A 27049-nucleotide genomic window follows, 5' to 3' on the forward strand; every position below is an offset into this window, starting at 1 on the left:
GAAGACCAAAACTCCAAAGACTAGGGTTTAATGACTATGTCTGTATATTTTCTTGTTTTATGACACATAACCTTAACATTTTTGCTATCGTAAAATCTCACGAATGCCATTGGCTATTAAAATTTTACGAGAGTCAAAATAAAAAGTAAATTTAACACAGCTGATATCCATGGGAGAATATAAACATGGAGGAATGTAAAATTTAATTCCATCACCAGATCTTAATTTCTTCACAACCCTGGCCAAAAAATATGTGTGAATTAACTGATTATCAAATCAAAGGAAAGGTAATCAAATTAGGAGTCTTGTTTGCTTAAAGTTTAAATAAAAACCAATTCAACACCCACTTACTGAGAATATGTACAAGGTATCTAAGCAATATAAGCCCACTGTCGTCAAGTTGATTCTGACTCATAATGACACTATAGGACAGAGTAGAACTGCCCACAGAGTTTCCAAGGGGTGCCTTGTGGATTTGATCTAGCCGACCTTTTGGTTAGTAGCTGTAGCACTTAACCACTATACCACCAAGATTTCCAAGCAGTATAAAGATGAGTCTAATTAACAAGCTGATTGTTGTTAAGTGCCGTCAAGTCGGTTCCTACCCATAGCGACCCTATGTGCAACAGAACCAAACACTGCCTGGTCCTGCTCCATCCTCTTAATGGTTGCTATGCTTGAGCCCATTGTTACAGCCATTGCGTCAATCCATTTCATTGACGGTCTTCCTCTTTTTTGCTGACCCTCTACTTTACCAAGCATGATGTCCCTCTCTAGGGATTGATGCCTACTGATACAATGTCCCAAGTACATGAGGCAGAGTCTCGCCATTCTCACTTCTAAGGAGCATTCTGGTTGCCCTTCTTCCAAGACAGATTTGTTCTTTCTTTTGGCAGTCCGTGGTGTGTTCAGTATTCTTTGCCAACCCCACAACTCAAAGGTTTCAATTCTTCTTCAATCTTCCTTATTCATTGGTCAGCTTTCACATACATATGAGGTGATTGAAAATACCGTGGCTTGGGTCGGGTGTACTTTAATCCTTAAACTGACATCTTGGCTTCTTAACACTTTAGTCTTTTTCAACAGATTTGCCCAATGCAAGCATCCTTGGATTTCTTAACTGCTGCTTCCGTGGGCACTGATTGTGGTAAAAAAACGAAATCCTTGACAACTTCAATATTTTCTTCATTTATCATGATGTTGCTTATTGGCCCAGTTGTGAGGATTTTTGTTTTCTTTACGTTGAGGTGCAATCCATGCTGAAGGCTGTGGTCTTTGATCTTCATCAGTAAGTGCTTCAAGTCCTCTTCACATTCAGCAAGCAAGGTTGTGTCATCTGCATAATACAGGTTGTTAATGAGTCTCCCTCCAATCCTGATGCCCTGTTCTTCATATAGTCCAGCTTCTCGGATTATTTGCTCAGAATACAAATTCAGTAAGTATGATGAAAGGATATAACCCTTGACACACACCTTTCCTGACTTGAAACCATGTGGTATCCCCTTATTTTGTTCTAATGACCGCCTTTTTATCTACGTACAGATTCCTCATGAGTAAAATTAGGTGTTCAGGAATTCCCATTCTTTGCAACCTTGTCCATAATTTGTTATGGTCCACACAGTTGAATGCCTTTGAGTAGTCAATAAAGCACAGGTAAACATCTTTCTGGTATTGTCTACTTTCATCTAGGATCCATCTGACATCAGCAATGATATCCCTGGTTCCATGTCCTCTTCTGAATCTGGCTTGAATTTCTGGCAATTCCCTGTTGAGGTACTGCTGCAATGGCTTCATTAAACACCATATTAATTGTTTTATTTGCATGTGACATTAGTGATGTTGTTTGATAATTTCTGCATCCGGTTGGATTAACTTCCTTTGGGATATGCATAAATATGGATCTCTCCCAGTTGGCTGACCAGGTAGCTGTCTTGCAAATTTCTTGGCATAGACCAGCAAGCGTTTCCATCCTTGCATCTATTTGTTGAAATATCTCAATTAGTATTCCATCAGTTCCTGTAGCCTTAGTTTTCGCCAATGTCTTCAGTGCAGGTTGGACTTTTTCCTTCAATACCATCGCTTCTTGATCATATGCTACCTCCTGAAATGACTGAATATTGTCCAGTCATTTTTGGTACAGTGACTCTGTATATTCCTCCCATCTCCATTTGATGCTTCCTGCATCGCTCAGTATTTTGCTCATAGAATCCTTCACTATTGTAACTCGAGGCTTGAGCTTTTTTTCTTCAGTTCTTTCAGCTTGAGAAATACCAAGCACGTTCTTCCCTTTTGGTTTTTTAACTCCAAATCTTTGTACATGTCATTATAATACTTTACTTTGTCTTCTCAAGCCACCATTTGAAATGTTCTGTTCACGTCTTTTACTTTATCATTTCTTCCTTTAGCTTAGCTACTCAGTGTTCAAGAACAATTTTGAAAGTGTCTTCTGACATCCATTTTGGTCTTTCTTTTTAATGACCTCTTGCTTTCTTAATGTATGATGTCCTTGATGTCATTCCACAAATCGTCTGGTCTTCGGTCATTAGTGTTCAATGAGTCAAATCTATTCTTGAGGTGGTCTCTAAATTCAGGCGGGATATACTCGAGGTTTTACTTTGGCTCTCTGGATTTGTTTTAATTTTCTTCAGCTTCTACTTGAACTTGTGTATGAGTAATTGATGGTCTGTTCCACAGTCAGCCCCTGCCTTGTTCTTACTGATGATATTGAGCTTTTCTATCATCTCTTTCCACAGATTTAGGTGTTTTGATTCCTGTGTTTTCCATCAGGTAAGGTTTCCACATGTATAGTCTGCATTTATGTTGTTGAAAAAAGGTGTTTCCAATAAAGAAGTCATTGGTCTTGCAAAATTCTATCATGAGATCGCCAGCATAGTTTCCATCACCATGGCCATATTTTCTGAATACTGTTACTTCTTTGTTTCCACCTTTTACATTCCAATCACCAGTAATTATCAATGCATCTTGATTGCATGTTTGATCAATTTCAGACTACAGAAGTTGGTAAAAACCTTCAATTTCTTCATCTTTGGCGTTAGTTGTTGGTGCATAATTTTGAATAATGGTCATATTAACTGATCTTCCTTGTAGGCATATGGATATTATCCTATCACTGAAAGCGTTGTACTCCAGGATAGGCCTTGAAATGTTCTTTTTGACAATGAGTGAAACACAATTCCTCTTCAGTTTGTCATTCCTCATGGTAGACTGTACGATTGTCCAATTCAAAATGGCCAGACCAATCCATTTCAGCTCACTAATGCCTAGGATGTTGATGTTTATTCATTCCGTTTCATTTTTTGACAATTTTCAATTTTCCTAGATTCATACTTCATACATTCTAGGTTTTGATTTTTAATGGATATTTACAGCTGGTTCTTCTCATTTTGAGTCATGCCACATCAGTAGATGAAGGTCATGAAAGCTTGACTCCATCCACATCATTAAGGTTGACTGTACTTTGAGGAGGGAGCTTTCCCCAGTCGTCTTTTAGTGATTTCCAAACTGAGGGGCCCATCTTCCGGTACTATATCAGACAGTGTTCCACTGCTATTCATAAGGTTTTCACTGGCTAATTTTTTTCAGAAGTAGACTGCCGGGTCCTTCTTCCTAGTCTGTCTTAGTTTGGAAGCTCAGCTGAAACCTGTCCACAATGGGTGACCCTGCTGGTATTTGAATACCAGTGGCATAGCCTACAGCATCACAACAACATGCAAGCCCCCACAGTAGGACAAAGTGACAGACATATGGGGGAATGAGATGATAAAAAACATAATTTTAAATTGTTTACTGTCAACTAATTTTTATTTAATGTTAGAAGACCTGGTTAGTACAGAAGAAATTCAAATGACACAAAGAAAATTAAAGGTCCTTCATTTAGTAATTGAGAGTAACAATCTGTTATCTTACTGGGATGCCTTGAACCCCTAAGAAACTATAATAACACATTCTTGAATAAGGAAGTCACAACTGAGTGAAATGAAAGAGAATTTGTAGTTTACCTATGAACAAAATCCCCAAAACCTTAACCTGAGTTATTTTCTCTCACATTGTTCAGAAAATATTATGAATGTTATCTCTGCTGTCAGATACTAAAGGTATTCTCATTTCACTGTGATCTTTCTATAGGATACTACTTTTAAATTTTTTAGGGTTTATCTGCTCATTTTTTAAATTATACTCATATGTATGTAAATGCATGTATGATATATTATTTATTATAATAGAATAATATGTAATATCTTCTCCCTTTTCCTGTATGATAGGTTATACACAATTTTCTCGATCTTGCTTTTTTTCATTTAGCAATATATTCTAGAGATCAGGCTGTATTAAGTGTAACATGTTTAACAAAATGATTAGGAAAAAAGTTTGAAGGTACTTTTCAAATAAAATTAGGATTATCTATAGAATTTTTGAAAAATACATTAAGGATCAACAAATGTTACTGCATACAGTTGTTCATTAAACAGCCATGTTAATTGTTTAGTGATCAGAAAGTAATGTTTTAAGCATTTGCATCCTAACCTGATAGTTTATTGCACACACACGCACACACACACACACACACACACACACCTTTATGCTACATTTTATAAAATTGGTGGAGGTTATGGGTTAAATATATAACATGGTACTTATACTTTTTTCAGTTTTTCACGTTAAAATAATTAAATACAGTCTCCAACTTAGGATTGTTGCATAAAATGTCTGATTTCCAGAAGGGGATTACTGATATTAAGGGGAAGATACCTGTGCCTTGCAGAAACCCTAGTGGAGTACTGGTTAAGTGCTACAGCTGCTAACCAAAGGGTTGGCAGTTCGAATTCACCAGGCGCTCCTTGGAAACTCTATGGGGCAGTTCTAGTCTGTCCTATAGAAAAAAAAAAAAGTCCTATAGGGTCGCTATTAATCGGAATTGACTCAACAGCACTGGGTTTGGCTTTTGGGTTTTGGACCTGTACCTTATTTCTGTATCCTAATTCACCAAAGTGAAAGATTTTACGATTTTACTACCAAACAGTAGATGGCAGCATAAGTATGCACTCATTAGAGGCCAACATTTAATTTATATTATTTAAAACTTGAATGTTGTTTAAAATGAGCAGATCATTATCTGACATTTTGAAATATATTTTTGAATATATTTAGAAATTTGTATTCAAGATTTATTTCTAATATTATTAGTTTTAGCCATTAAGTTCTTTTTTTGGAGATAAAGATGGTGTTGCTGACACATCAATAACAAGGTCTCCAGTTTACATGTTAATTCAGTATGGTGACTAATTTTGGTGGACTAATCATTTCAGTTCTAAATTATCCAAAAAGCAGACGGTATATTCCCTACTCAGACAAATGGGCACCCCTCAATTTTTTTAAAGACTTCGATATCTTCAAAAAGAAATTAAAGTAGTTTTAATGGCAAAACTAGAATTTTGTTGGTCTTTCTTAACTTATTTTATATACTTTTTTTTTTTACTTTGAAATGTTTGTGATTTTTTTTATTATGGTATTTTTAAAGATACTAATGAACTCCATATTACTAAATCCAGTTTTCAATTCTTAGGTCTCATCTTGTTTGACCTACCGATAGCATTTCACACGACTGATAACTCTTTCCTCCTGAAAACACCTTTTTGACATGACTTTCTGGACACCACACCCTCCTGATTTTTCTTCCACCTCCCTGGCTGCTTCTTCTCAGTCATCTGTGTTTTCTGTTTTCATTTTTTTCTCTCTAACCTTCTAATGTTGGAGTGGCTACAGACCAGTTCTTGGGCAGCTTCTTTTTGTTACCTACACACACTCCCTTATTGATAGCATTCAGGTTCATGATTTTGAATACAGTAATAAATGGAAACCCAGGTGGCAAAGTGGTTAAGACCTATGGCTGCTAACCAAAAAGTCTGTAGCTCAAATCCACCAGGTGCTCCTTGGAAACTCTGTGTAGAAGGGCCACCTATTGATGGCAATGGGTTTGGTTTTTTGGTTTATCTCCACAATATATATTTTTTTCATTTAAAAAAAATTTTATTTGCCCCTACTGTTGAGAATGTACACAGTACAAACTATACCAATTCAACAGTTTTCACAGGTACAAATCAGTGACACTGATGACATTCTTTGAGTTATACAACCATTCTCACCTTCCTTTTCTGAGTTGTTCCTCCCCCATTAACATAAACTCTGCCCCCTCAGGGTCATATCTGATCTTCAGAGTTGCTGTTGTCAACTGATCCCATATAAAAAAAAAAAATTTTTTTTTTTTTAGTTCTTAAAAGAGCATAATGCTTGAGGAAAATACTTTTTACTAGTTAAGCTAAACTATTATTTGGTTTTAAGATTTTAGGAGATATTTTTGGTTTAATGCTTAAAAATTATCTCAGGGCAATGGTTTCAGTGGTTCATCCAACCTTCATGGCTCCAGGAAGTCTGGAGTACACGAGAATTTGAAATTCTATTCTGCATTTCCCCATAGTGGTTAAGAGTTTGGCTGCTAACCAAAAGGTCAGCAGTTCGAATCCACCGGCTGCTCCTTGGAAACCTTATGGGGCAGTTCTACACTGTTCTGTAAGGTTGCTATGAGTTGGAATTGACTCAACGGCAAGGGATTTGGTTTTGGTTTTGGGCACACAATGGAATATTGTGCAACAATAAAGGACAATGATGAGTCCACAAAATATCTTACAACGTGGATGAACCTGGAGGGCATTATGCTGAGTGAAATAAGACAATCACAAAAGGACAAATATTGTATGAGACCACTATTATAAAAACTCAAGGAAAGGTTTACACATAGAAAGAAACAATCTTTGAGGGTTATATGGGAAGAGATGGGTGGGGAGGGAAAATCTCTAACTAGATAGTAGATAAGTGGTAGCTTTGGTGAAGGGAAAGACAGTACACAATAGAGGGGAAGTCAGCACAACTTAACCAAGGCAAAGTCATAGAAGCTTCATAGGCACATCCAAACACCTTGAGGAACCGAGTTACTGGGATTGAGGGCTGGGGATCATGGTCTTGGGTGACATCTAGGTCAAGGGCATAACATAGTTTATAAAGAAAATGTTCTACATCCAACTTTGGTAAGTAGTGTCTGGAGTCTTAAAGCCTATGAGTGGCCATCTAAGATACATCTACTGATCCCATCCCATTCAGAGCAAAGGAGAATGAAGAAAATCAAAGGCACAAGGAAAATATTAGTCCAGAGGACTAATGGACCACATGAACCACAGCTCCACCAGTCTGAGCCCAAAACAACTAGGTGATGTCCACCTACCACCACTGATTGCTCTAGCAGGGATCACAGTAGGCTCTGGATAGAGCAGGAGAAAAATGTAGAACAAAATTCAAATTCACAAAAAAAGACCAGACTTACAGGTCTGACAATTAACCTGTCAGACCTGTAAGTCTGGTCTTTTTTTGTGAATTTGAATTTTGTTCTACGTTTTTGAATTGTGGTGTTGGCAAAGAATATCGAATATACCATGGACTGCCAAAAGAACAAACAAATCTGTCTTGGAAGAAGTGCAACCAGAATGCTCCTTAGAAGCAAGGATGATAAGGTTGCATCTTACATACTTTGGGCATGTTGTCAGGCGGGACCAATCCCTGGAGAAGGACATCAAGCTTGGCAAAGTACAGGGTCAGCGGAAAAGAGGAAGACCCTCAACGAGGTAGACTGACACAGTGGCTGCAACAATGAGCTCACGCATAACAATGATTGTAAGGATGGTGCAGGACCAGGCAGTGTTTCATTCTGTTGTGCATGGGGTTGCTATAAGTCAGAACCGACTCGATGGCACCTAAGAACAACAGGTCTGACAGAGAATGGAGGAACCCTGGGATTATGGCCCCCAGACATTCTTTTAACTCAGAACTTAATTCACTCCTGAAGTTCACCCTTCAGCTAAAGATTAGAGAGATCTATAAAACAAACAAAAACACATGTGAGGATCATGCTTCATATTTCAATCACTTAGACAAAGCTAAATGGGTACTCCATCCCAAAAGCAAAGACGAGACAGCAGGAAGGAACAGGACAACTGGATGAGTGGAAATGGGAAACACGGGGTGAAGAATGTGAGAGTGTTGACACATAGCGGGGTTTGCAACCAGTGTCACAAAAGAATTTGTGTGTAATTGTTGAATGAGAAACTAATTTGTTCTATAAACTTTCATCTAAAGCATGATTTAAAAAAAAAAAAATTGAAAGACAGCAAAAACAAAAAAAAACCCTGCGGAACACAGCTCTACTCTGGCATACAAGTGGTCTCCATGAGTCAGAATCAACCCAACAACATTTTTTCTTTTTTCAGTATTTGAGTAATGTTTAGTATATTGACTATCTAAATCATCTAGTAAGAAAAGAAATTAGCATTATTTTGGACTACTAATATACAAATAACACTAGGAGCCTTTCACATATGTATATTATCATTTATTCTTCACAACAACTCTCTAAGGTATATTGTCGTAATTTTGCTGATGATGAAGATTTGGCTCATGAACATAAAATTACTTGACCAACAACACACTAGTTGAAACCCAATTTCGATTCCTAAGATCATGATATTTTCATGACATTTACTGTACTGCTTCCCTTATTTTTTAAGTGAAATATATTTAAATATTTATTGTACCAAGACCAGGTATATAAAAAATCAGTTTGGTGTTTCTTGAACATTTATAGCCCCAAAGCACTTCAGTTTCTGGACTCACTTCCAATTCCAACCCAGGTCCAAAACCACTTTGATTTTTGATTTAGATTTTTAAAAAGATTTATTTAAAAGTTACACTAGTATTAGGTCCCTACATACAGGCCCTAGATCTAGATAGGTGGAGGTAGGATGTTTCAATTACTCTTCCACATTGAATCCTTTATTCCCTTCATAAAGAAGGAAACAGTTTAATCTATGCAATAAAATTATCCTGACCAAGAAATGTCAATCTGGTTATTTTGACCACCCTAACAACCAATCTAGATTTTGTTTTCATTCACATAAAAAAAATTAACCTTTTTCCTGACCTAATTTCTCTCTGAAGCAGAGTCTTCTGGTCCTAGACTCTGACTGATCATGACTCAAAGGGCAAGGCATAAAGTACATGCACAGGGTATTTACTGTATATGTTGTTTTCAAGTAAAATTCAATCTTATAGCTCACACATCTGCTCCCCACACCTGGATCTTCTCAGATGACTGCTAATGATCAGATGGAGCTCATGTTGTCCCCACAACCCTTTTGTAGCAATACCATTGGGAAAAGTGTTCTTCCCCTGGTGTTTAAGCTACAGCTTAGAGTCATAGAAAGTTCTTTCCTCTCTCATGCCCTGGTGTTAGTAGAGCAACTTTTTAGGCCTGGGGATGTTCCACAAGACTTTTATTTTAGGATCACTTGTCTTGAGACAGCTGGTGAGTGTTAATGACTAGGCCACAGTGCTCAGGTCTGCACGTACACTCTCCCCATGTCATAACAAGGGAAACATCCTGGGATGTGGTTCTCACAACACAAAGGAGACACGAAAGCCTTGGGATAATCATCAGTGGGAGAGGAAGTATTTTTCAATTTGGATCCAGACCAAGTGCTGAAAAACATGAAACCATTGATTACATATAACTACTTTTGGTCAAAGAGTGGAAATTACACAAACACACAAGAAAAAGTATTATATTTTCCCACATTCTTTCTTTTCCCCAGATATAATGTTTAAATTTGAACAGTACTACAAAATATCTCAGGGGAATGAAACTTCCCACATGAACAGCTTCTTTGCTTATATGAGATTTAATTCAATTCTCTGAGGGCTGAGGGCCTATTAAAGGTTATGTAATATAGCCCTAAGGAGCCCTGGCGGTGCAGTGGTTAAGTGTGTTTTTGAATTATCTTCATCAGAATTTTACTTTCTTGTGATATTAATGGTATTGTTGGTAATTTCCACATTATACTGGATCATCTTTCTTTGGAATGGGTAAAAATATGGATCTCTTTCAGTCAGTTGGCCAGGTAACTGTCTTCCAAAGTTCTTGGCATAGAAGAGCAAGCACTTACAACTTTCATCCATTTGTTGAAAAATCTCAGCTGGTAGGTGTTCTGTTCAATTCCTGAAGCCTAGTTTTTGCCAGTGGCTTCAGTACAGCTTGGACTTCTTCAGTACCATAGGTTCTTGATCATATCCTACCTCTTGAAATGATTGAATGTCGACTAATTCTTTTTGGTAAGGTGGCTCTGTGTATTCCTTCCATCTTCTTTTGATGCTTCCTGTGTTGTTCAACATTTTGTCTGTAGAATCCTTCAATATTGCAACTTGAGGCTTGAATTTTTCCTTCAGCTCTGTTGGTTTGAGAAATGTCAACTGTGTTCTTTCCCTTCCTACCCCACTCTGTTTTTTTTTTTTGTAATAGATTACAGTCTTGGAAACCCTATGGGGCAGTTCTACTCTGTCCTATATGGTTGCTATGAGTAAGAATTGACTCGATGGCAATGAGAGTTTTTAATATAACCCTAGAAATCCTTATATACCATTATGCGAGGAAGGGAAGAAAGAAAACGATAAACTCCAAACCTTATGAGTTGATAAAAGATTGTTCAGTGTGGCACTTGGTCTAGCATTGTCTTCATGCTATATTTGCCCATGTCAGCACAAAGTCCTGGTGATACAAGAATACAAGAGAAAGGACAAAGAGGATTGAGACACTATGGAGTTCGCTCAGACCAACAGCCACATATTAAGATATTAAGATCCATATTCTAGAAATTAAGCTAGTTGTTGAAGATTCAAAGGTGAGTTACATTCAGTCCTTGCCATGAACTTCACCACCTAGCAGAAAGAATGGGTCAGAATTTCAACCTGGGACCTAGCACATGAAAAGCAAGAATGACACCTAGAGCCAACCAACCAGTTGCTGTAAAGTCAATTCTAACTCATGGCGACCCCATATGGGTCAGAGTAAAACTGTCCTTCATGGGTTTTCAACAGCTGATTGTTTGGAAGTAGATCACGAGACCTTTCTTCCAAGGTGCCTCTGGGTGGACTCAGCTCTCCAATCTTTCGGCTGCTCACTGTATGTACTACCAGGATACTCACCTAGAGCAGGCAGATATTATCAATTTCTTTGTAATCCCTTTCACCACAATGCTACTACCCATGTAGGCCACTACCAATCACAGGGATGAAATGACTTAGCAATTTCAGCCCTAGACTAATCAATCACCCAAAGTAAGTTGAAATAGAGTAACAGTTTACCTAGCTCCAGGAGATACTTTATATTGTTACTCAGTTCTATTATAAACCTAAAATCAAAAACCCAAACCCATTGTCATCAAGCCGATTATGACTCATAGTGACCCTATAGGACAGAGTAGAACTGCCCCACTGAGTTTCCAGGGAATGCCTGGTAGATTCAAACTGCTGACCTTTTGGTTAGCAGATGTAGCTCTTAAGCACTACCCCACCAGGGTCTCCAGTTCTATTATACATCTGCGAAATTTAAATCATGTTCTCTCCTAAACAGAAAAAAAAAAAAAAAAAATGGAGTGTGAATAAAATTGGAAGGATTCGGGGGGTTTTCTGTTGCTTTGCTAAATGTTGTTGTTGCATTAATCATTATACTAGCTATCAGAGCCCTGTAGGGTCCCACAGCCTGCATATTTCTAACCCCGAGGAAGATCTGATTTTTTTTATGCTACGAGCGCTCACTTTACGCCTATGAGATACAGATTTCAACCCAGTGGCATCACTAGGGTTGGTGTCACCCAGTGCAGTAACTCATGGTGTCTGTCACCATCCCCCCCATGCTAATTACCACAATATTGTAGCTCAAACACCAGAAATTTTGACCAAATCAGCCACTATAAAAGCAGTGGCAGCAACAGTGTGTGCTTATTGTGGTTGCAGAAGAAATCATGTGAATAGAAGCATCATTGTAATTGGGTAATAATGACAGCTCAGACCATAGAGCATTAGAAGGCTCAAAAAGTAAATTAGCATAAGGTTTTAGTTCTGTAGGTATATCGATACGTGTAAGCTGGGCTTACAAAAAAACTTTGTTGTTGTTATAACTAACTTCAGGGGTATTTTTATTAAAAAATAATAAATTTCTGCTAAAATACTGCACACAAATTTTATAGAAAGTCATTTTGGTGTCATCGCCTCTGACAATGTCACCCGGTGTGGTCCATACCTCCCACACCCATCTAGGGATGCCGCTGCTTCAACCCTCAGCCAAGACTATTGACCAATTTAGTGAGTATTGCTATATGCCAGATTCTACCTTAGGTGCATTTCCTTATATCGTCCCTTTTACTTTTTACGACTGTTCTCTAATGGGGTCAATATTGTTTCTGTTATTCACAGTAAACTGTTAGAGGTTACTCATCAACTATGTGGTGGAGTGAGAATTCAGAGCCAAGGTAAACAGTGACAAAATATGACAAAAAAAATTATGCTCACGAATTTAAAATTTTCATCACAAATGTAATTTAACAAAAAAGGATTTTTTTCTTTAATTGCAAATTAAGAATATGTTTGCATTTCCCAGAGTATTTTGAGTTTTGTAAAACTTTGATTCCAGTTGAAATAGCAAGGCTTTATCAGTGTACTTATTAAGGTCAACCAGTTTTCTCAAATAAACAAATGCTTTGGGGAAGAAGGTTGGAAGGTTAGGAAAAATCTGGGTTCTTTTTCTCATTATTCTTCCTTTTCTAGGAAAACAATCAATGCTTTCTTGTTGACATAGTTTCTGCTAAGACGTTTAATAATATGCATCTAGAATATGTATACTCCATAGGACAGACTGAGAAAGGGGAGATACTTAGTAGTGATTTTTAGATGAGAAACAGGAAACATACAGTTAGATTATATAATTAAATTAGCCTCAAAGCTTAAAACTTGATTTTTTTTCCCTCTGGCACAGTGGTTAAGCACTCAGCTGTTAACCAAAAGGTTAGTGACTTGAACTCATCAGTTACTCAGCAGGAGAAAGATGTGGCAGTCTCCTTCCATAAAGATTTCAGCCTTAGTAACCCAAATGAGCAGTTCTACACTGTCCTTTAGGGTCACTACGAGTTGGAATCAACTCGAAGGCAAAGTTTTTTTTTTTTAATGCCTTAACAGTCTCTCTTTTTATTCTTTTTTTCCAGTGCATAAATTGTTCTTACACTGAGAAGAAAGCATTTATTTAGCAAAAGTCCAGGTAAGAATCTGGCCCACATGTAGTGTGACTAGCACTTCTCTTTAAAGGACAGCATGCAGAGTGCCTAATGGTGCGTCTTCTTCCAGTCTGTGGTGGTGGTGGTACAGAAGTGGTTGAACTTGCTGCCCTTGCCAACTACTTAAGGGAACTAATAGTTACACCAGTGTCCATGCCATGACCTGGAAGAGACAGGAAGCTGCCAGGCCGCCAGTTGCCAGGTCAGACTGAACTGTGGAAAACAATAGGTTAGATCTTCGTGAAACAGGTACAAATAATAAGAGGTGGACCAGTTCTCCTATAGTACATGTATGGTCTGAACTGTTTTGCTACAGAGTCATTTATTGTATGGTGGAAATCTGCAACGATTTATATTCTACTGTTTGGTAATATTTGTTGTGGCAACAAATCTATCAGGCAATGGTGAGCTAAAAAAGACAAAAGTGCATATCTGGTAAAAATTAAACACTTAAAAATTAAATTCATTTTTTAAAAATTAAAAAAAATTTAATTTTAAATATTTCATTTATTGAAAAAGTTCATGAAGAACTTGTAACTTGCACAAAATGTTTATTGACATTTACCATCACCACTACACGTGAACCAAAAGATACCATCTATTGAAGAAGCGTCAGCATCTTTTTCAAAATCAAGTAGTTATTTTAAGAAGAATGTGCCTGAAGACTAACATTTTATAAATTCAGTTTTAATATGAGCATTCGTACATCACCCATTTAGATCAAATAATTTTTCAATTTGCAGCTTGGTGCCTGTTTGAAAAGTAACTGTCAGTGTTAAATATATATGTATGCATATTAACAGTAAGTGTTAAAATTTATATGTATAGATTTCATATGTGTATATATATATATATTTGAATACATACATACACATACATACGTATATATGTTTAGTTGACAATCAGAACAGAGCTGTCCATATGAGAGAAATGTAGGTATTGTTGGAAAGGCTGAAACTTAAGTACTTGCCATATAATATGTGTTTAAAAAATAATTGTTGAATGAATAGGGCAGATTTTTCTATAGGCCACTAGACAGATGTTAAGTATCTTTTAAAGACCTTCCCATCTTATTCTGATTAGCAATTTTAAGGCCTGCCGTCAGTTGTGCAATGAATAATGTTCAAGACTTAACACTTGCAAAATTAGAGGCTTAACTAAAAAGATTCTGATATAAGTGCAGTGATTTCTTTTGCAGAAACAGATTATTTTGTAAATATCTGTTGGTGAGTTTAAAGAACAGTATTTGGCCGGACTTCTGACTAAATTTAGAAGGTTGTTTTCTATGTGAGGCTACCCTTTCAGGAGCTGCTTAGGTGTGCCTTACCCATAGCTATGACTGTTACTATATTTACTAGGTTTGCTTCTAAAAATTCGGTAAAAAATTCATTTTTAAATAGGTCTTCAAAATGTGATGGCTCCTCCTAATACATGGCATAAACAGTATACAAAACATTACTAACAGTGCAGAAGAAAAACTAGATAACTGGGAGCTCCTAAAAATCAAACAACTATCCTCATCCAAAGACTTCTTCACCAAAAGAGTAAAAAGATTACCTACAGGCCGGGAAAAAGTTTTCAGCTATGACATTTCTGATCAGTGTCTGATCTCTAAAATCTACGTGCTACTGCAAAAACTCAACAACAAAAAGACAAATAACCCAATTAAAAATGGGCAAAGGATATGAACAGACACTTCACTAAAGAAGACTTTCAGGCAGTTAACAGATACACGAGGAAATGTTCACGATCATTAGCCATTAGAGAAATGCAAATCAATACTACAATGAGATTCCATCTCACTCCAACAAGGCTGGCATTAATACAAAAAAAAAACACAAAATAATAAATGTTGGAGAGGTTGTGGAGAGACTGGAACGCTTATACACTACTGGTGGGAATGTAAAACGGTACAACCACTTTGGAAACCAATTTGGCACTTCCTTAAAAAACTAGAAATAGAATTACCATACGATCCAGCAATCCCACTCCTTGGAATATACCCTAAAGAATTAAGAGCCTTTACATGAACAGATATATGCACACCCATGTTCATTGCAGCACTGTTTACAATAGCAAAAAGATGGAAGCAACCAAGGTGCCCATCAAGGGATGCATAAAAAAAAAATAGTATTCCATAAAAATGGAATACTACACATCGATAAGGAACAGTGATGAGCCTGTGAAACATTTCATAACATGGGGGAATCTGGAAGGCATTATGCTGAGTGAAATGTCAGTTGCAAAAGGACAAATATTGTATAAGACCACTATTATAATACCTGGAGAAATAGTTTAAACACAGAAGAAAATATTCTTTGATGGTTATGGGGGGGGGAAGGAGGGAGGGAGCAAGAGGGGTTTTCACTAATTAGATAGTAGATAAGAATTATTTTAGGTGAAGGGAAAGACAACACAATACAGGTGAGGTCAGCACAACTGGACTCAACTAAAAGAAAAGACGTTTCCTGAATAAACTGAAGGCTTCAATGGCCAGGGTAGCAGGGACGAGGGTTTGGGGACCATGGTTTTAGAGGACATCTAAGTCAATTGGCATAATAAAATCTATTAAGAAAACATTCTGCATCCCACTTTGGAGAGTGGTGTCTGGGGTCTTAAACGCCAGCAAGCGGCCATCTAAGGTGCATCAGTTGGTCTCAACCCACCTGGAGCAAAGGAGAATGAAGAACACCAAAGACACAAGGTAATTATGAGCCCAAGAGATGGAACAGGCCTCATAAACTAGAGACTACATCAGCCTGAGACCAGAAGAACTAGATGGTGCCCAGCTACAACCGATGACTGCCCTGACAGGGAGCACGACAGAGAACCCCTGAGGGAGCAGGAGAGCAGTGGGATGCAGACCCTAAATTCTCTTAAAAAGACCAGACTTGATGGTCTGACTGAGACTAGAAGGACCCTGGGAAGTCATGGTCCCCAGACTTTCTGTTAGCCCAAGACAGGAATTGTTCCCAAAGCCAGCTCTTCAGACAGGAATTGGACTGGAGTATGGGATAGAAAATGATACTGGTGAAGCATGAGCTTCTTGAATCAAGTAGACCCATGAGACTATATGGGCAGCTCCTGTCTGGAGGGGAGATGAGAGGGCAGAGGGGGTCAGAAGCTGGCTGAATGGACAGGAAAATAAAGGGTGGAGGGAAGGAGTGTGCCGTCTCATTAGGGGGAGAACAATTAGGAGTATATAGCAAGGTGTATATAAATTTTTGTATGTGAAGTTGACTTGATTTGTAAACTTTCACTTAAAGCACAATAAAAATTAAAAAAAAAAGTGATGGCTTCTAATTTCTTGAATTTCCTTGAGTCTGTTGTATCCTTTTATTGAGTCGCAAATAGAAAATTACATACAGAAGGATCTTTATGGTTCTTTTAGAAATGAAAGGCTTTTGTCATCCTAATTTAACAGTTTTATGGGTTGAGTTCTTTAAATATTCTATTTTGCCTTCATTAAACAAGGAGTTAGGATAGAATTTATCTTTTAAATAAGCAAAAGGATCATATAAAAATTTACTTTTCTTCCTGGTTCTAAAGTCCATATGTGTAATCAGACTCTAATTATTTGAAAAATACATGGAAAGCTAAGTTGAAAAGGAGTGTATTGGGCAATTTTCCAATGAATTCAGTCAAAGGAAATAACTAAGGCTGATAATTAGAAGACAGTTTGTTCGTTGCCTAAGCTCAACTGATAGTTGCTTCTATCTTTATTTTTCCTTGCTTATGTAGTGTGAATTTTACCCAAGTATATCAAATTTTTTTATATCAAAATATATGTTGCTTAAGAGGACAGTGCTAAATATTCTAACATCAGAACTTGGTATTCCTCTTCCCCTTCTATGTTAGATGCAGGGATAAACAAGACAAGGACTTAGACACCTCAATTTGTCATCTTAGTCAAGAACTATGGTCCAGATATATTATCACTGTCTCATGCTTTTCTCCTGTATCCTTTATTTCAACCCTCCCAAAAGCCCTGATGCTTTTTTCAGGTTTCCTGTAGGGTTACTATGAGTCGAAATCCATGCGAGGGCAACAGGTTTTTTTTTTTTTTTTTTTTTTTTTTATGTGAAGAGCTAAGCTGGAAAATTTGCAGGTTAGGCTTGCATAATAGTGTAGTGGTCCAGAATTTCACTCCCCCAATACCCAATGAAAGTAGACAAAAAATGATAAGAAAAGCTAAGAATTCACCAGAAGAAACCAATCAAGGAAAGGTGAACAACATTAGGGTATAAATTTCAAAATTTTGAAAAATTTTATTTTTCAGTTATAAACACCAAAATACTGTTATAGCTAGACTTCTTTGCCAGGACCCTCATCCAAGAAGCAGCACAGACGATGAAAGAGAATATGACAAGATGCTAAAAAATATCACTTACATATATATAACCATTCAGATTATAGAGAAGCTGGCTAAGGGAATGAGAAGAAAGAGCCCAGGAGGAGGTCAAGCAAAATCTCTCAAGAGTAGAAACGTCTGTGTCCCATCTGAAGACTTCAGCAGAGGCTGACTGAAATGGAGGAAATGAGTCACAGCCCAAAGGAGTAACATCCTGACTGTGTCGGAGGGGGTCTGATAAAAGATAATTAAGGGACTCTTAGAAGACAAAGCAGAATCTAGGTTTCTATCAAGTATCAACCTCCACTGATTTCCTCCCCTGCCTTTCACTGCACTCTCAGGCTATAAATAAACATGTTGACCATCCAAGACTCTAATTGTAGCTTTAAGGAGAGAAAAGTGGGAACAGTATTTTTACGATCCTTTCCGAGCAAAAATTCAAAACCAGTTATTTAGTAAAATGACTCTCAAATGTCTATGCCTTCTCTCTCTATGCCTCATATGACTTATAAATTCTCTAACTACACTCCTTCATTTAGCTGTTCAGTAGGTTCTGATTGCGAGCCCATTCAATCTTTGCTAGGCACTGAGCGTACAGCGCTGAACAAAGCATACATGTCGTAGCTGACCTCATGGAACCTCAAGTCTAGTAGCGGAGACAGAAACCACTTAGGATTGGTCTACAAGCCTGTTTCACATGGACAAATAACCCAACAAAGAATTTTGACATCATTAGACTTCCAAGTGTGTCAGTACAGCATAGCTATATTTTTCTATCCCCTAAGCGTATCATCACTTTTTCCCACAGTCATTTTGACTTTTCCTTCAATCAAATTGTCATTAACATCTGTTTTAAGCAGCAAGACATTCCCATGATAGCAAAACAATGATGGTTTTTTCATACGGAGAATTTTATGGAAAGATATGAGTTGAGGAAAACAAAACAGCAACTTGAAAGACCTTGAAATTAAGAGGAAAAACCCAACTTTGATCCATTAACACACAGTGGAATGAGATAGTTGAAAGGGGCAAAGCAAAAGCAATCAGTTGTAGCACTTCAGTTATTCTGGGACAAACCTTACCTAGCTCTTCTGCCTTATGGCCTTTTTATGAACTTTCCCAACATGGAAGGAATCTTTCCAACTTGGTTTTTATTGCCGTTAGTGTGTAATCCTCCAAGAAATGTGGCATGACAGCTTTTGCCTAATAGCCCTAGTAGAGGATAAACCTAAGTGCCAAAAACTGTTGAATTATAACTACCCAGTGACCCAGTGCCCTCGAGTCGATTCTAACTCATAGCGACTATAACTAGTGCCTCCTTTTTGTCCCCTGTCTTTCAAGGGCTAAAACCATGAGTACCTCCCATTCCCACTTGAGTAAAATTTTACCATTCCCATTTCCAAGAGAAGCACTAAAAAAGAGCAAGTACTACAGAACTAAATTTGTCAATATGTTCTTCTAGATCAGGTTCTTGATTGCTTTTCACAAACAAGAACTTTCCTTAAAAAAACTTTTTTTTTTTTTTTAGGCCCATCAAAATTCATACAAGGCTTATGAAATCTCTTAAAAAACTCTACTGTGATATTGCACACAAAATAAGTGTGTATCATAAAAGAAAGGCAATGAAATAATTGGTTTAGCAAAGCATTCTATATAGATGCCCTGAGTTGGAAAATTCCTTGGGGAATCAACATAAAAAAATTAGAATCTCAGAGCTGGAAAAAAATCTCAAAGATATCTAGCCTTTCTCTGGTTTATCCCTCATGTGATGTATAAAGTCTACTACATTCCTTCATTTAGTGTTTCAACAGAACTTATTGGGAGTCCCTATAGTCCCAGTCTAATGGAAGAGAGAGAAACCAAACAAATGATAATGCAAATAACTATATAATCCCAATTTTATAAATCACAATTACTCCAGTTGTATGGAATATTTTTTTAGACAGGCCATTCCACTTGTATTGTACTGTCTATGGGAAAATTCTTTTACTTCTATTTTTATCTAACATAGGATGGTTCATCACTTTTCATATGCTTCTAGGAGTCATCCTTTCATTGTGTGCGTACAATTTCCTGGAGCCTTTGCCAGGGTTTTAAATTCTGTATCTTAGGACAGTGCTATTATTCAAATTTATGTCTCACCCTTCTTGATCCAGAGCCCTCAGAATCCAGCTGCATGTATACTCTCCCAGCTCTGCCAGCATATGTTGGCTAGGTCCTATAGCTTCTTTGGGATAGGATCTCTTTATTCCTTTATCAAGCCCAGCGTATTTTGGCTGGATTATTATTGTCTTAGTGGCCAGGAGGGAAAGTGGGGGAGATCCTGATTGTGGCTCATACTGTCCTCCAGAAAAGAACCTCTGCATTATCTCCAAGTAAGAGGGGAGCTATGTCTCTTAACAAGGAGGAGTGGACCACTTCTGAGACTCAGATGGTTCAGTGGAACCTGAGAATTCAAAAATTTCAGTGGCACCAACCCAGAGATCCCCATGCTGTGTATCAAGATCCCATTCTTTCCCTTATAAGGCCTATGTTTGGAGCTTAACCTTCCTTAGAGCTCTGCTACTATTATGATGGAGTGATGGGTTTGATCCTTAGCTTTCTTTGCCTTCAAGCTGTACAAGATCAAAATCTTTTATATGCTACAAAACAGACCCTCTGACTTCCACACTTAGCATTTAATTGCCAATTAATAACCGTTGACCTTTAATTTTTTTCTAAAACACAATTGAGTTTAGCACTCTGTTCTTTTGTCTTTATAGTCATTACCCAGTGCCGTCGAGTCAATCCTAACTCATACTTACCCTATATTTCTCAATAGCCTAAAATATCACATCTGCTAACGCACTTTCTTCTATCCAAATATCAATGAATGTTTTCGCAATAACGTCTTGTGCCAGCGACTATCTGTATTTCACCTACCACCAGTAATAAAGTCTTCATTACCAACTGAGTGGTAGGTTTGGAACTCCAAAATCCCACTTTAGGTGCCCCACTTATTGTACCAATTGTTGTTGGTTTAGTTCCCTAGGAACCAGACTCTTATACAGAGATTAAGGATCAGGAATGTTCTTTAATTATTAGGGAATGTTCTTGAGATCAATACCTATGGAATGGAAAGTAAAGATAGAAGTCAGAAGTGGGAAGAGGAATAAGTTGTGCTGTGCCATTTTTTTTTTTTCCAGTTACCACTGAGTCAACTCCAACTCATGGTGACTCCACCTATGTCAGAGTAGAACTGCGCTCCGTGTGGTTTTCAATGGCTAATTTTTTGAAAGTGGATTTCCAGGTCTTTCTTCTCAGGTGCCTCTTGGTGGACTAGAACCTCTAAGCTTTTTGTTAGCAGCTGAATGTGTTAAGCCTTTGAACCACCCAGTGGCTATACCATAGTCTCAACAAAAGTCTCTATTGACCCCTTGGATGGCTCTGAAACTGGAATGGCCCTTTAGAGTTCTCTCAACCTGGGGTAAGGGGCCTAGGCTTTTATGCCCCTGAGCTGACCAGCCAAAGTATATGGGATGCTCTGGGAAAGATGTGTGACCTTGGGCAAAGTGGGACTCTTCAGTGGAGACACACTCCAAAGAGGACCAACAGCTGGGGCTGTGTGCTTGAAGTATATCCAGTAGTTGAGAAACAAATCCTTTATTCCTGAAAGGTGTCTGCGTGGTACATCGTAGCTATTACTGAGACTATAAGGGAATTCTAGATATATCCCATTTCAACTAGGGATATGGGTAAAGGTATGTGGGGTAGCTAGAATTATCTCCAGTATTCTCTCTGCTTAAACATACTTCATCACCATTCTTCTCTGCAGTAATTGTCTCATAATGGCAAAAATGCATCTGTAAACTGTGAAATGGTCTTCTCTCAGACCATCAGAGAGGACCTGCTTTCAGATTCCTTATCGACATACCTGGTCTTTCTACCATCTCAAGAATACTTAAAAAACTGTCAGTCCTGAGAGAAGAAGTAAGTGCCCTTGAATTGGGTCTCTTTCTCTTTTCTTCCTCTATCTTGTCTTCTTTTTCAGTTGATATTATTCTTTATGTCACATTCTATAACAGCTTACCTCCATTGTCAAGTCCTCCAAACTTGCCTTGTGAGTTGTAAAAGGCATTTTTGAAATTTAGGAATGCCTTTTCTCTTTTAGTATTCCATTTACAATAGTGTATCGGTTATGATATACATTTTGCTGTTAATGACAGGCTGAAAATAGAAGCTATGTAAACAAGGTGGAAGTTTTTTTATATTTCATGAAAAAAAAAATCCAAAGGTAGGCAGTCCAAGACTGGTATGGTGCCACAATTTTCAGGCTTCTCACCTCTTTCAGCTTTGTCAACCTGAGAAAATGGCTTATCCTTCATCCAGTTTTCCCCATGTTTATAGTGGTTGCTGGAGCACCAGCCATCACTTCCACAATCCCAGCACAGGAAGGAGGAAGGTCAAATGATGCGTGTACCCTAGCTGTTTGTCCCACTGTAATAGGTCTTTCTAGGAGTGTCATATAACAACTTTCACTTACAGCCCATTGGCCAGAAATTAGCCATGAGCCACACCTATCTGCAAGGGAGACTGGGAAATATAGTCTTTCAATGGAACACTTCGACAACTTTTATAAAACCAGAAGTATTTTAACAGGAGAAGGAAGAATGGATGCTCATGTTGACAACTAGTAATCTCTGCCAAAAATAACATCTAAAATTGCATGATATGTAGAGCTATTAAGAATCTGTTCTTTGGCCTGTAAAATAAGACTCAAGTAAATGAAAATACTGTAAAGGTGAAAAATTATCTTTTGATACAGTTCACAGTGGAATGGTTGCCTTGGGTGGGAGAAACTTGAGGATGCAATGGATTATTGCCAAGGTTCTAACTTTTGTTTTGGGTGGTGGGCTTTCAAGTGCTTACTGCATTATTAAAAATTACTAACTGATAAATACAAATAGACGATGTATGAACAAACAATAAATGTGTCAGGACATGTTGTGGGGTTGTTAACCAATGTTATAAAACAATGTGTACTAACTGTTTAATGAGAAATTAGCTTGTTCTGTAAAACTTCAACTAAAGTATAATTAAAAAAAATGAATTGACAAGAGCAACTCAAAAGATTAGATAGAAACCTTAGGGGGCAGTGAGTTTATGTTAATGAGGGAGGAACACCTCAGAAAAGGAGGGTGAGAGTGGTCACACAACTGGAAGAATGTAATCACTGTATCTAAATTGTATATGTAGAAACTGTGGAATTGGTGTATGTTTTGCTGTGTATATTCTCAACAACAAAATGAATAAAATTTAGGAAAAAAAAGTGTGTCAGGAGACAAAATTTTTTATTACTCTATTAAAAAAAAGTATAATTTGGAAATCCTAATTTTGTTTATTAATTTGAAAATGACTCTCAAATAAATTCACATGGAAGAATAAATGAGTGAGAAAAGCCAAGGGGGGAAAAAATTGAAAAAAGAGAGTAGTGAAATACGCACACTGTCAGATTTTCGAAACTCCTAACACATCATTTTAATTAAGCACTTTGCTTTTTGGAAGAAGGAACAAGATCCTAGTTATAAGCCCATGCTGTCATATATTCTTTTAGTGGGGGGATTAGTGCCCCCTTCACTAACCATAGTGGTTAAGAGCTAACCAAAAAGTCAACAGTTCAAATCTACCAGGTGCTCCTTTTAAACTCTGTGGCGCAGTTCTACTCTGTTCTATAGGGTCACTATGAGTTGGAATTGACTCGATGGCAATGAGTTTGTTTTTTGTTTTGAGTGTAATACATTTTCCCATGAACCATCTAGGGATTTCAAGGTGCCTTTTTATGCTGTCATCATCACGTTCTGCTGCAGAGGTATTGGTTGCCTACCCCAATATCTATGTTCTCTTTCCCTTTGATCTTCTCAGCAAAGTCAATGAGTTGGAAGTGGAAGTGTCTAACTTCTGGGAAAATTTCTTAAAAGACAGCTGGTGAGTACTCTTTGGCCTTTCTGCCACTTCCCCTTTCCTGTGACTAAAAACGCAGATGTAATGCATTTGTGAACATGGTAGATGGGACAGCTGGGAGGACCTCTGTGGGTCTATGACTCCAGGGAGCCAGTGTATGAGGCCCAAGAGCACTCCTCTGACCTTTATTAACACAAGAGTATGAACTCTTGTGGCGCAACGATTAAGAGCTTGGCTGCTAACCAAAAGGCCTGCAGTTCCAATTCACCAGCTGCTCCTTGGAAACCCTATGGGGCAGTTCTATTCTGTCCTAAATGGTCACTACGGGTCAGAATTGACTTGATGGCAATGGATTTGGTTTTTTTGGTTGGTAAGGTCTCTTAGATGCAGCTGAATCTGATCCTTATTGTCACAGTTTCCTGCTTTTGGCTATGTGCAGAGCAATTTTAGAAATCAGTAGCCTCAGGAAACCAGCAGCAGAACGTTCGGTAGAATCCACATTCTAAAACAGGGATCTTAAAGGCAGTGGTGGGAAAGATTCCTTCTTCTGTGCATTGGAAAAGACAGATTCTGTAAGAGACACATTCATTTCATTTTACTATTATGCCTTGCCAAGAGGAAAATTACCTCTTTCAAATCAGCTTCTTCCATACTCAAAGATTTAGAGCTCTTTACACTAGCACTACATGGAAAAAAAGGCCGTATGTAAAAATATAAAATAGAGCATCAGTAAACTAAAACTTTCCAGGGTTAATTAATGTGACAGATAAACACGCAATCCGGAAAGCATGTTGGATGATGTGTAAACTGTCTATACAACAGCCAGGGACAGAGAAGTATGTCATTCCTAAACGTTTGCACTTCACCAATATTTTTGAAACTTTGCTTTGTTTCGTACAAGAAATAATCTTATCTAATCCTTCAAGGCAGACCACTAGCCTGAAAAGTAAGAAACCCTCATTACACTTGTACCTTGCCTTATCTTTTTGCATATTCTTGTGACTAATTTGATGATAGAATTTCCTAACCCTAAACCTTGGTGGTTCAGTGGTTAATAAGAGCTCTTCTTCTAGCCAACAGGTCACCAGTTCAAATCCACAGCTGCTCCTTGGAAACCCTATGGGGCAGTTCTACACTGTCCTTTAGGGTTGCTATGAGTTGGAATTGACTTGACGGCAGTATTTTTTTTTTTTTTAAACCAACTGCTTCTGTTAATGCCATGGTTCGTTCTCAAGAGAGTATTTGCAAATATTGAAGGGAAAGCTCAGAATCAGCTATTTGCTTCCACAGTTTGGAGGGGCATCACAGAGTCTCTTTAAAGGTTATTTAAACATATGGAAATAATCAGAATAAAAATTGCCAGAGGCGTTTTGTTCTGTCAAGGTGTAGGAGAATCTACCATTTCTACTTTTTCTTCTCCAGCCCCACTACACATACATTTATGAGGTGGGTCAAAACATTTTAACACGTGCCAATTCTTAGCCTTTCTTTTCCTTTTGGCCAAGGAAGAGGTACTAGCTTTTTCTGCCAACCTTTCTCTTCTCCTTCACCTTTTGAGAATGGTGCTACCTGTGCCATACTGGCTTTCCTGAGCTTTGCCTTGAAGGATCAGGGAGAAAGTGAAAAGAGCAGCTGTGGAATAGAAGAAACAAAGACGGAAGAGAGGATGTTGTGAACAGGGTACCTCTGAGCTATGTATACATGTCACAGTGCTTTTAAAATAAAAGTAAAGATTTTGGGTTATTTTGAACTTATTGTTTGGTAGCTGGGTTTTGTAATTCTGAGCTGTCACTCAGAGATTTTAGTAAGGTCATAGACTTAAAATCTCATAACTCATCAGAGAAAGCTCCTTCTAGACTAGACCATGCTTCTTGTATTTAAAACTCGTGTTCATCTTGATAAACTTAAAAATTCTATGACCCTCACTCCCTCCAGGTATACTGACACAGCCCACAGCTCAAAGTCAATAGGTTATCTACATTTTCCCATCAACCAAGGCAATTTCATCAAGCTTTACTTTCTGTAGATTGTATTACAAAAACAATAGGATACTTTTCCAAGTATATAAAAAAAAATAGGTATCTCATATTGTTTAGTATTTAATCTCCTAGGCCAAAAAGTTGGATATATCGCTTACTAGAACTTTTAGTTCAAACTGAGAATCCATGTTCCAAATCTGAAGTGAGAGTAGTAGAGAGAAATCTAACCAACAACCCCCTAAAGTAAAGGGTGAAGTATGGTCAGCTCAAGGATGGAGGCGCATAGATCTAGCGGAGTAAGGGAGGAGGCCTGAAAGCAAAGAAAGCACTGTGGAGAAGAGAGTTAGCAGGAGACTGAGTCTCATGAGGCAAATATGCTGTGCTAGCAGCCATTGCCAGCACTAAGGATCATGGAATTTATGGCATTGCCGCAGTCTTAGCCTGTGACAAGCAGTGGAATTCCTCAAAAACTTGAGAGCACAACGTCTAAATACCAGAACTGCTGCTTAGATGGAAACTGCTAAATTGCTTCTTTTCAAATAAATTTGAATTACATACTTCATTTAAAAAACAAAAGATGTTAAAAAATTGTTTAAAAGAATTATCCCATTTTTTTTACAGTAGTAAAGTAAGACTGTTTTATGATAAGGTGTTTCTAAAAATTTAGTCACTAAAAAAACACTATAAAAGGCACATCTTAAGTTTGAAAATTTAAGAGACAGAGGCTTAATAATATTCTCTCAGCAGTTGGCTTCTGAAAACTTTTGTTAGGAGTCAGTGCTGCACTAGCTGCTACAGACAGAAATGATGTCAATATGATGTGTAAGTGATCTAGTTCTTTATGCAGTCACTTTTTCTATTAGTTAGCAAAAAATGCTTAAATTGTTTTACTGTATAACATCCAATCTTTTAACTCAGCACTAGAGGGAGCAACATAGCAGAAGAAAAGTTGATATATGAGCTTCACATTATAAGAATATTGAAAATTACAGAATCTCAGAAATGAATAGTTGGAAAGTGGTAGGATAGCTCACAGTCTGTAAGGGTAGCAAGTTTTGTAATTAGTGAGGAAAGTACCTGCTAAGTGAGGTTAGATAGTAGAAATTGGGGATGCTACTTTGAATAACTACTGTCTTCTTGGGAGGAAATTTGTTTCCAAGACTGGGACTTTAAATCTATGTATTAAACAGCACCCAGGAAACAAGGTATCACTCTCAAAGACCTTGCCGCTGAAGGAAACTGCTGTGGTGCCCATTTCACTAATCAGCAGGGGTAAGGCAAGAATAAGTAGGTAAAACAAATTGTGACAAAGAGCAATAAATTTTTGACCTGGTCTCAATAGATAAACCCCTGAAAATAAAATACTTTTAGAATAAGTGACTGTTAAATAAATACAAAGGACTTACTAAGTTGTTTCTTGATAGGACAGGTTTTGAAAAATTGAAGAAATCGGGAATGAAAGAGAATGGAAAAAATATTGCAATGCTGTTGTTGTTAGGTGCCGTTGAGTCAGTTCCGGCTCATAGTGACCTCATGTACAACAGATCGAAACA

This window comes from Loxodonta africana, chromosome 4 (assembly GCF_030014295.1).
Source record: "Loxodonta africana isolate mLoxAfr1 chromosome 4, mLoxAfr1.hap2, whole genome shotgun sequence".
Classification (NCBI taxonomy): Eukaryota; Metazoa; Chordata; class Mammalia; order Proboscidea; family Elephantidae; genus Loxodonta; species Loxodonta africana.